Source organism: Leopardus geoffroyi, chromosome B2 (assembly GCF_018350155.1).
Source record: "Leopardus geoffroyi isolate Oge1 chromosome B2, O.geoffroyi_Oge1_pat1.0, whole genome shotgun sequence".
Classification (NCBI taxonomy): Eukaryota; Metazoa; Chordata; class Mammalia; order Carnivora; family Felidae; genus Leopardus; species Leopardus geoffroyi.
Window position 1 is genome coordinate 124355015 of NC_059332.1, and position 9444 is coordinate 124364458.

Consider the following 9444-nt stretch of genomic DNA (forward strand, 5'->3'; position numbering starts at 1 on the left):
GTCTTTTCTCAAGCAGAGGGCTTAAGAAAATTGGAGAACTAATATCCTAAACCTTTTGCATTCTAGAGGAAGTCACAGCCAGAAAGAACAAGGGGTGGCCCAGAGTCCAAAGCACACACACTCCAGCCAGATACACGGAAGAGTCTGGTCAGACCTGATACAGCCATCTTGGTGGCCCAGAGGGGCGCCATGTCAGGAGTCTTGCTGAAGGACTCCAGAAATTTCTGATTCACTGAGAGGGGGTGAAGGGAAGGAAGAAGGGTGATTCCAGAGAAGGTCAGGTCTGGGTTGTTGGACAGCATTGTTTATAGGGATTGCCCACCTGGGGGGCTTCATCTTCTTTCACCCAGTAGGCCTGTATACCCTGCCCTGCACTCTAGGGAAACCTAAGAAACTCTACTGTTCTCTGGATACAAGGACTCTATGTCAGTGCTTCCCAGATTTTTGTTGTTGTTGTTTTAAAGGGGTGGTATGGTAAATTGCTTTGGAATTGCCAAAATAAGGGAATTAAGAAAACCCCCAAAACTCCAAATACATCTAGAGCCACTATTTATTAGTAGAGACAACATTCTCTCCCTCTCTCTCTCTCTTTCTCTCTCTCTCTCTCTCTCTCTCACACACACACACACACACACACAAGTAGAAGGGCCTAAAAGGCATACATCTTGAGATAAAGGACAGTTTTTAGAATCTAAGTAATTTACATTTACAAAAACCTTTCTAAATTGTCCTGATTTTTCCCATTTTGCTGTGGATTGAGGAAACATCACAACAATTCAGAACAGAGAACTGAGAGATCTGAGTTCAAATCTAGACTCCAGTGCTATTTACATCCCTTGGGCAAAGCAATTATTCTCTTGGCCCGATGTTCTGTTATTTCCTGAATGAGGGACTTTTGTTGATTTCTGGAGGGCCCTTGGGCTCTAAGTTTCTCCGAGCTCCTCTTTCTCCGATTATAGTCTGGAAAGCTGAGATCTGTTTCTATCTCTACTGAACCACACATTTCATGTAACTGTTCATAACAAATTGTGTTTCATCAGTTTCCCCATTTGCAGACCAGCTAACAACCCCCTTCCCAGGATTCGTGATGGCTTGTCATATCGTACAAAACCCAGTAATTTTCCCATTGACTCGGGAGTTTCCCAGGCTTTTCTGCCAAAGATTATTTTGGCATCTAACAACTTTTGTGAGCTTTCCATCATCAGTATTATAATCAACAAAAAAGCATTTCTTAAGTTAACAAGGGAAATACTGAATACAGACAATAAAAACATGATTATTACAGGGGTGAAGGTTCAGACAACGTCTAAAAGAGCAGCACTACCCTCGCTTCCAAAACCCATCAGAAAGCTGGGATGTGGAAGATTATAAGGGCAGCTCTGAGGGCTGCAGGTTGAAGTGGTTGGTGGAGAGAGAGGCCAGAACCACCCTTCTGATCGAGCATCATCGACAGAACAGGATTACTTGAGGAGATGGGTCAAGGGAGGGCAAGAGCAGCGAGGCCTTCCAGAGCAGGGGGTCACAAGGCATTCTACAAAATATAGCCACACATTAGACTGGTGCTGTCTACTGGGGTTAATGTTACCCCCCAGGTGACAGTTAGCAATGTTTGGAGACATTTTTGGCTGTCACAACTGAGAAAGAAAGTGTTGTTGACACCTGTAGCATAAAGGCCAGAGATGCTGCTAAACATTGTACACCACACAACTGTCCCCCAAGCCACAATAAAGACTTATCCAGCCCCAGATGTTGATAGTGTTGAAGTTCAAAAACCCTGCCTTAGAGTAAATCTGGGAGTGAGAAGGAAATTAAGAGCCAGAGGACCTGTAACATACAGTGTGGAAAATAAGGAAGGTGTGAACTTTGAGACAGAGGAGAGCGAGGAGGTATGTTCCTTATTGGGAGTCTATGGACCTCCCATCTTCTCTCTGGCTCCAAAATCCATGGGAAGAAGCATAAGTGACCCGGAGCCCAGGCCAGGTCCATGTTGCCCTGGGAGCAGGACCATGGAGTGGGGGTGGGGGGCAGAGTCAGCTCATGCCCTTCCCCCTTGACACCTCCAACAGTGGAATCGTTGGTGAGCAAACTATCCAGACCATGCCGCGGGAGAAGGAATGAGAGCAAATGGCTGGGGCACAGAGGCAAGGTAGGCAAAGCAAATTTGTTCCTTCAGGATGCACGTACCCAGGCCCTGTGCCTTCCCCCTCCCAGAACAGCCGCCTCTTAGAACAGGGCCCACTCCACTACTGCCTGTGTTTAGCACCTAAAAGTCCATGACCTAAAGCAGTCTGGGTAGTTAAATAAACTGAGGGTAGTTGGACAGTTCCCAGCGCTTAAAAATTCTGGACTCCTGAGGGTCTTGTAAGGCCCCTAAAATCTCACTGTGATCTATCCTTTCTTCAACTAATATTTCTTGGAAGATTATCATGTGCCAGGCCTGTTGAGCAGGTGGGAATGGGATTGGAAGGAGAAACAGACACACTCCCCATATGCATGGCACTTATAGCCTTGTAAGGGAAGGAGAAATTAAGCAAATAATCACACAAATATAAAATCATAACTACAGTGTACAGTGTGAAGAAGTACAAAGTGTGAAGGAGTCTACGAAGGACACCTGCTAGTCATGATGGAACCGGGGAGACTTTCTGTGAAGATGGGGTTAGGAAGGCCTTCTCACAGAGGAAGCTTTGCAGCCAAAAAGCTGTCGATTTATTTATTTAAAAAAAAAAAACTTGGGGCGCCTGGGTGGCGCAGTCGGTTAAGCGTCCGACTTCAGCCAGGTCACGATCTCACGGTCCGTGAGTTCGAGCCCCGCGTCAGGCTCTGGGCTGATGGCTCAGAGCCTGGAGCCTGTTTCCGATTCTGTGTCTCCCTCTCTCTCTGCCCTTCCCCCATTCATGCTCTGTCTCTCTCTGTCCCAAAAATAAATAAACGTTGAAAAAAATTTTTAAAAATAAATAAATAAATAAATAAATAAATAAATAAAACTTAAAAAAATGTTTATTTATTTATTTTGAGAGAGAGAGAGAGCTCATGCAGGAGCAGGAGGAGGGGCAGAGAGAGAGATAATCCCAGGGAGACTCCATGCTGTCAGCACAGAGTCTGACGCGGGGCACGATCTCACGGACAGGGGGCTGGCTCTTAGGAACGGTGAAATCATGACCTAAGCTGCAATCAGGAGTCAGCCACGTAACCTACTAAGCCATCTAGGTGTCCCAAAAAGCTGTAAATTTAGACTCTTGATTGTATGACCCAGTGAGGCTGTTCATATATCCCCAAAACCCCCTGAAAAGACCAAGAGAAGCTGTGATATGTTCCCGGAAACTTACTTTATGCTCAGTCCTCCCCATTTTCGTTGACACCAGCTCAAACTTCCAGTGCTCAGGCCCACAGCCTCGGGTCATCCTTGCCCCTCCCTTTCTCACTTCTCACAACAGATCTACATCCATAAACCTTGCTGGTTCCATCTTCAGATTATATCCAGAATCAGGTGTCTTCTTATCACCTCCCCTGTGAGCCCAGTGCGAGCCCCAGAATCCCCCTCCTGGGCTACTCCACTCATCTCTTAACCATGCCTGGTGTCTGCCCTCACTCCCAATGGCTTGTTTCCAAACTAGCAGCTAGCATAATTCTTCTAAAAGCTGTATCAGATTATATTCCTCATTTGCTCAAAGCCTTCAATGATTTCCCCATTGCACTCACGAATAAAAACCAAAGTAAAAAAGTAAAAGCCCACGAGCCACCCCAAGCCACCCTCCCAGCATTTCTCTCCAACTCCATTTCCTCTTAGTCCCCATTCCCCCACCCCACACACACACCTCAGAATACTGCCTCAGGGCCTTTGCACAAGCTGCTTGTTTCCCCTGTCTGGAATGCTCCTTCTTATACTCACAAGGCTAACTCATCAGGAACTGTAAGTCCCTGCTCAGATGCCAGCTCCACAAGGTGTACCATGACCGCCCAACTCAAAACTACCACCTTCAACCCCACACACATTCCCGATCTCCATTCCTTGCACCCTATTTTTTCTATAGCACTTATTTCCCATGCTATATACACAATTAACTTAATCTACCCACTGTGTATCCCCTCCCTCTCCACTAGAACGTATGCTCTAGAGCCAGGGATTTTAGTGTGCTTTGTTCACTGATGTATCCTTGTATTGACTTAAGGGCTTAGCCCCCTGCTTTAAATTTGCATTCCATGGCAATAGCAATTCATTCTATTGCTATAGTGCTTTATGAATTAATATTGGAAATAAATCTTACACTTACGTAATGGTTAACACAAATTGCATTGCGTTTTTCCGTAAGAATGATAATGATATTCCAGTGTAAACATTCCGGATGTACAATTTTGTTAACTCTACTTAGGTATGTCTTCATTTTTTTTTTTTTTTTTTTTTTTTTTTTAATGAACAGGGACCCTTTATGGAAGCAGCAGGGCCCTGATGTCTGGTTTCCCTCACTAATAAATAAACCTATTCACAATGGTGCAGTGTTTAGAATCAACATGCTTCCAAAGAGGGCGGGAATATTGTGTTTTGCTTTAAAGCTGCCTTTTGCACATAACATTTGGTCATCTCAGGAGACCCATGAAGCAATCAGAAAGATCTAAAGCACGGGAACAGTATGTTCTTTGAAATCTCTCTGACAGAAGCAGACAGTCTCGCCTCCCCTCAAACCGTCCTGAAGGGGAAGTGTGGCGACTTGGACAGTAACGAGACGGACTGGGAACTCCCCCTTCCCTTTGGTCTATTTTACAGGCGAGCTTCATGAGGGTGAAAGATGGGTCATTCCCATCTACAGATGCTTTAGCTTGAAGCCAAGCTGCCTGGGAAATAAAATATTGGAAAATAAGTGAAACTAATTATAGTCCCCTCCAAAACAGGATTTTGTACAAACAAGTGGCATTAAAAATTGCCAACACTTAAACTCTGCTGTTTCACAGTATCGCCCATAGATGGCAGCACGTGATCCACCTTTCTTCACCAACTAGCGGATTCAACCTTAATTTTCTCTAGGTAAGTCCACTGAAAATTCTACTAGTTCTTGAGCTCCTCTGAAGCTTTGCTTGTCATCAGATGGAGATTTGAGTGTGCAATAAAATCTTGGGGTTTTTGTCCTCCCTCACTAGATTAAGCTTCTTGGTGACCTCAAACCACAATCACCAAGTCAACGGTGGTACTGTGACCTGGAAAAAACGGGGAGGAAATGAGAGACAAAATAAAACAAAAACCACACTGTGAGCTTTTTAAGGGAGAATGAGATCTTGGCAAGTAGGCTGTTAGCAAACTAAGTTGAAGACTAGTTATGTTCAGAAAAGTCAAAAGTCAGAAAAACCCATTTTTGTGATTTACCTCTCTAGGGTCCCTATTACCAGACACTGGGAGCTTTCACATGAGCACAAGAATTCGAGTGATGCATACTGACCTGACCACTTCCAGTTCCGAAAATTTCTGATCTGTGGCCAAAAAAGTTTCAGGAGATAAGTGTCCAAGAGGATGAAATCATTTTCTCCAGATTCTAGCCAAGACTAGTATCTATATGTATTTTAACAACAACAACAACAGCAAAAAACAAAACAAAACAAAACAAACAAAAACAGAAAAAACCTTCAGGTTAACCAAAATATTTCTTAGCAAAAAGGAAACCAAAGCCTAGTGGACTGGTCCACTAAGACAGTGTTTTTTAAAATATCAGTTGCAATTGACTCCTGTTTTGGAAACCAACTAGGTAAGCCATAACAGGCATTGTAGAAGAATAGAATAGAAAAGAGAAGAGAATTAGAATTAGAATAGATCAGGGTGCATCTCTGTGTACAGAGTTCTAAGGTTAAATTTCTTGCTTTGGATCATGGCTAAAGAAAACTTGCCAAATTCTGCCGCGGAAAGCTGTGTCAGCTGTCACCCTGTGTATTTTCTATAGTCCAACACCGATAAGCTCCTCGCTATCCAAAAATTTAATTTAACAAGTAGATTTTGGTTGAATGTGAGAGGCATTAAACAGCAAGCTAAATTAAGCTCTCCCCAAACCACTGAGGTATAGAAACAGAGAATTGTCATTTATTATTTATCATCACTGTTATACATATATCCATGCTTTTCCAGAACAATCCTAACCTCAGGCATTTTGTCGTATTCATCCATAAGCACATTCATACTCGTGATGTCGTATGTCCTAAATTTCATTCTGGGAAAATCTAGCTGCTGGCTAAACCTATAGGCCAAGGATCAAAACTTAAATCTCTAAAGGAGGTAGGCAATGAAATGGGTGAAGCAGGACAGGAGTTGCAAAGGATTAACTGTGGATTTCATAGGAAATGCATAATTTTTAAGTTGATAAGTAACATCAAAAAAGATATTTTGCTCAGCAGAAATCAGGCCTTCTATGGCCTGAACTCAGTGCCCCCACAAATTCCTATGTTGAAGTCTTGACTCCCAATGTGACTGTATTTGGAGACAGAGTCTTTAGGAGGTGACTAAGATGAAATGAGGTGATATGGGTGGGGCCCTAATCCAACAGGGCTGATGGCCTTATAGGCAGAGGGAGAGAGCTCCCCCCTGCGCACACACAGGAAAGACCATGTGAGCACACAGCAAGGAGCACACGCCGGGAAGAGAGTCCTCACCAGAACCATATCAGTCAGCACCCTGATCTTGAACCTCCCAGCCTCCAGAACCGTGAAGAACAAATGTCTCTTGGGGCGCCTGGGTGGCGCAGTCGGTTAAGCGTCCGACTTCAGCCAGGTCACGATCTCGCGGTCCGTGAGTTCGAGCCCCGCGTCGGGCTCTGGGCTGATGGCTCAGAGCCTGGAGCCTGTTTCCGATTCTGTGTCTCCCTCTCTCTCTGCCCCTCCCCCGTTCATGCTCTGTCTCTCTCTGTCCCAAAAATAAATAAACGTTGAAAAAGAACAAATGTCTCTTGCTTAAGCCACCCCGTCTGTAGTATTTTGTTATAACGGCAGAACATTCTAATACGAGGCCTATGGCCCTGGGCGCTCGAGGCTGCGATACCTGAAGTCGCTTTAAGTACCAGTCCTCACAATGGCTTTGAAGTCTCAGGACAACCGGGACAGTTGCTTCATTGAATTACTTCAAGATGCATGATTACAGCTAGTGTGACTGAGAATGAGGTGGGCAAAGGAAAAGCCACTTGGAGAGCAAAGAAATAAATGTGACCGTTTCCAGGGGAGGCGATGTCCCCAGTTTCAGAATAAGCACGACGACGCCCACACCCCGGCCGGGAGAGGGATTGGCATCCGGCAGGACAGGGGCTGCGGGACCTGGCTTTCACTTTCTTCATCTCTTCCTTTTCCAACTCACTGTCCCTCCCGTTCTAGTGCAGTTCACACCTTGTTTCACTTTATCGTCATGGTTTTCAGAATTGTATCCGTATTTCCACCTTTAGTTTTTAAGTCTTTACTTTGTACCAGGTGCACGTGCAGGTGCTGAGACACATTGGTTGAGAAACACAGATGACAAATTCTCTGTTCATGGCACGTCTGTCCCAGTTGGGTGAGACAGACGATAAACAAAATAAAGAGCCAACCCATGAAACCCATTAGAAGGCTGTAAGGTGCATCTGCCATGTTGTTTAGGATATTCAATTCAACAGTAGAAGAAAACAACTGATACGGAGGGAACTCATGTGTGAGCATATATAAATAAGAAAATTAGTGGTAAGCGAGGTGCGTTAGAAAGATGAAGCAGAACATAGATAGGAAGAAACAGCAGGGCCAGGACACCTGAAAGTCACGATACTAAAATACGCGAACGATACTCAGTATTCGTGAGTTCTTAATTTGGCCACACAGCTAGGTAATGTGTTCTGGCCCTAAGTGACCTTTGCCCAAAGAACACAAAATCCTTGCTGCTCAGAAGGCTGGTTGACAAGCAACAGCCAGGGCCATGTAATACTTCCAAACACCCGGTCTGTCTGCTGAGACCCCATGATCAAAGTCAACTCTGGTCCTGGTAACTATCAGGGTACGGTAGTGTGGGAGAGAGAGAGAAACAGACATCTTGAGTATCGGTGTCGCTGTGGACCCAGGTACTATGGTTTTTCTAACCATGTGCTGTGTGAAGCATGTGAAGGAATACCATCATTCTTTGTGTGAGTTTCAACCGATTTAATAAACCATGTGATTCAATCATCCTAATTGGATCTGCGAGCCTTTCCAGGAGAGCTTGCCTAGTTGTGGATTTAGAGGCTGTCGTGGCCATGAAATAATTTCCCATGTGACAAGGATGAAAAGTGCTACAGCATCAGAAATAGAGCAAAGAGGGGAGGGGGAGGACTTCAAATAGAGTGATCAGGAAAGGTCTGAGTGAGAATGCGACAGCGGAGCAAAGACTTGAAGGACTCAGGAGAGCAAGACAGGCAGAAATCCTGAGGAAGCAGACTGCAGACATGGGAACCAGACGTGCAAGGAGTCCAGCCGCAAGCTTTACTGGCAAGCTCTGGAAACAGGAGCAGCCAAACAGCAAGGAGGCAGGTGTGGCCAGCCAGGAGTGAGCTGGCCTGTGGGAGACAAGGTGACAGGTCGCAGGGGCATCCCTACAAGGCCCGCCATGTCCTTGTAACACCGTTGGCTTTCACTCTAAAATGCTTTCCATTGGAGATTTTTGGATACGGGAGTGGTTCAATGAACATTTTCACAGGGTCAGTCTGGCTGCACCGAGTGGACAGGAACAGGGACAGAGCGTGGCGGCCGGCTGGGAGAGAACTGCAGTGACCCAGGCAAAAATGACGGTGGCTCCCACAAGGAGGTAGCAGCAGAGGTAATGAGAAGTGACGAGATTCTAGACGTTTTGGAAGTAGAACCGACAGGGTTTGGTACTGGATTGGGGGTGGGAGTGAGAAAGAGAGGAGTCCTTCTTGAATCCCAGGCTTTAGGCCTCGGTCCCTGGGATGGAGATGCCATTAGCTGTGGGAGCAGAAAACTGGGGAGTAGTATCATTTTACTAAGGAAGGGGCTGAAACTTCAATAACCTGCCCGAAGTCACACGGGAAGTGAGCTGTTCCAGCCAGGAATCACTTGAAGCTAGGTCATGTTTCTAAGCTGACGCTGTTTCTTTCACCCCCTGAGAAGAATTTACAGAGAGGAGTATATAGGGAGGGGGGCGCGCAGAGGGAGGCGGTGCAGGGAGAAGAGGGCATGGGAAAGGGGGGTACACCGGGTGGGGGCGCACGGGGAAGAGTGTGTGAAGAGGGGGTGTGGGGATTGGGCTGCACGAGGAGTGGGCGGAAGGACATGTGGGGAGGGGGATGCCAGCGGGTACCTACCTCATGACATGCTTAGGAGGATAACTAAGCCGAGAGTTGTAAAGTGCTCAGAGCAATGCTGACAGGGTAAGCACTGCACAAGCACTTAATAAATACAATTGGGGTTCACAAACCCTTAGAGGTCCTATGGCCCTATTTCCCAGAATCCACAATTGTC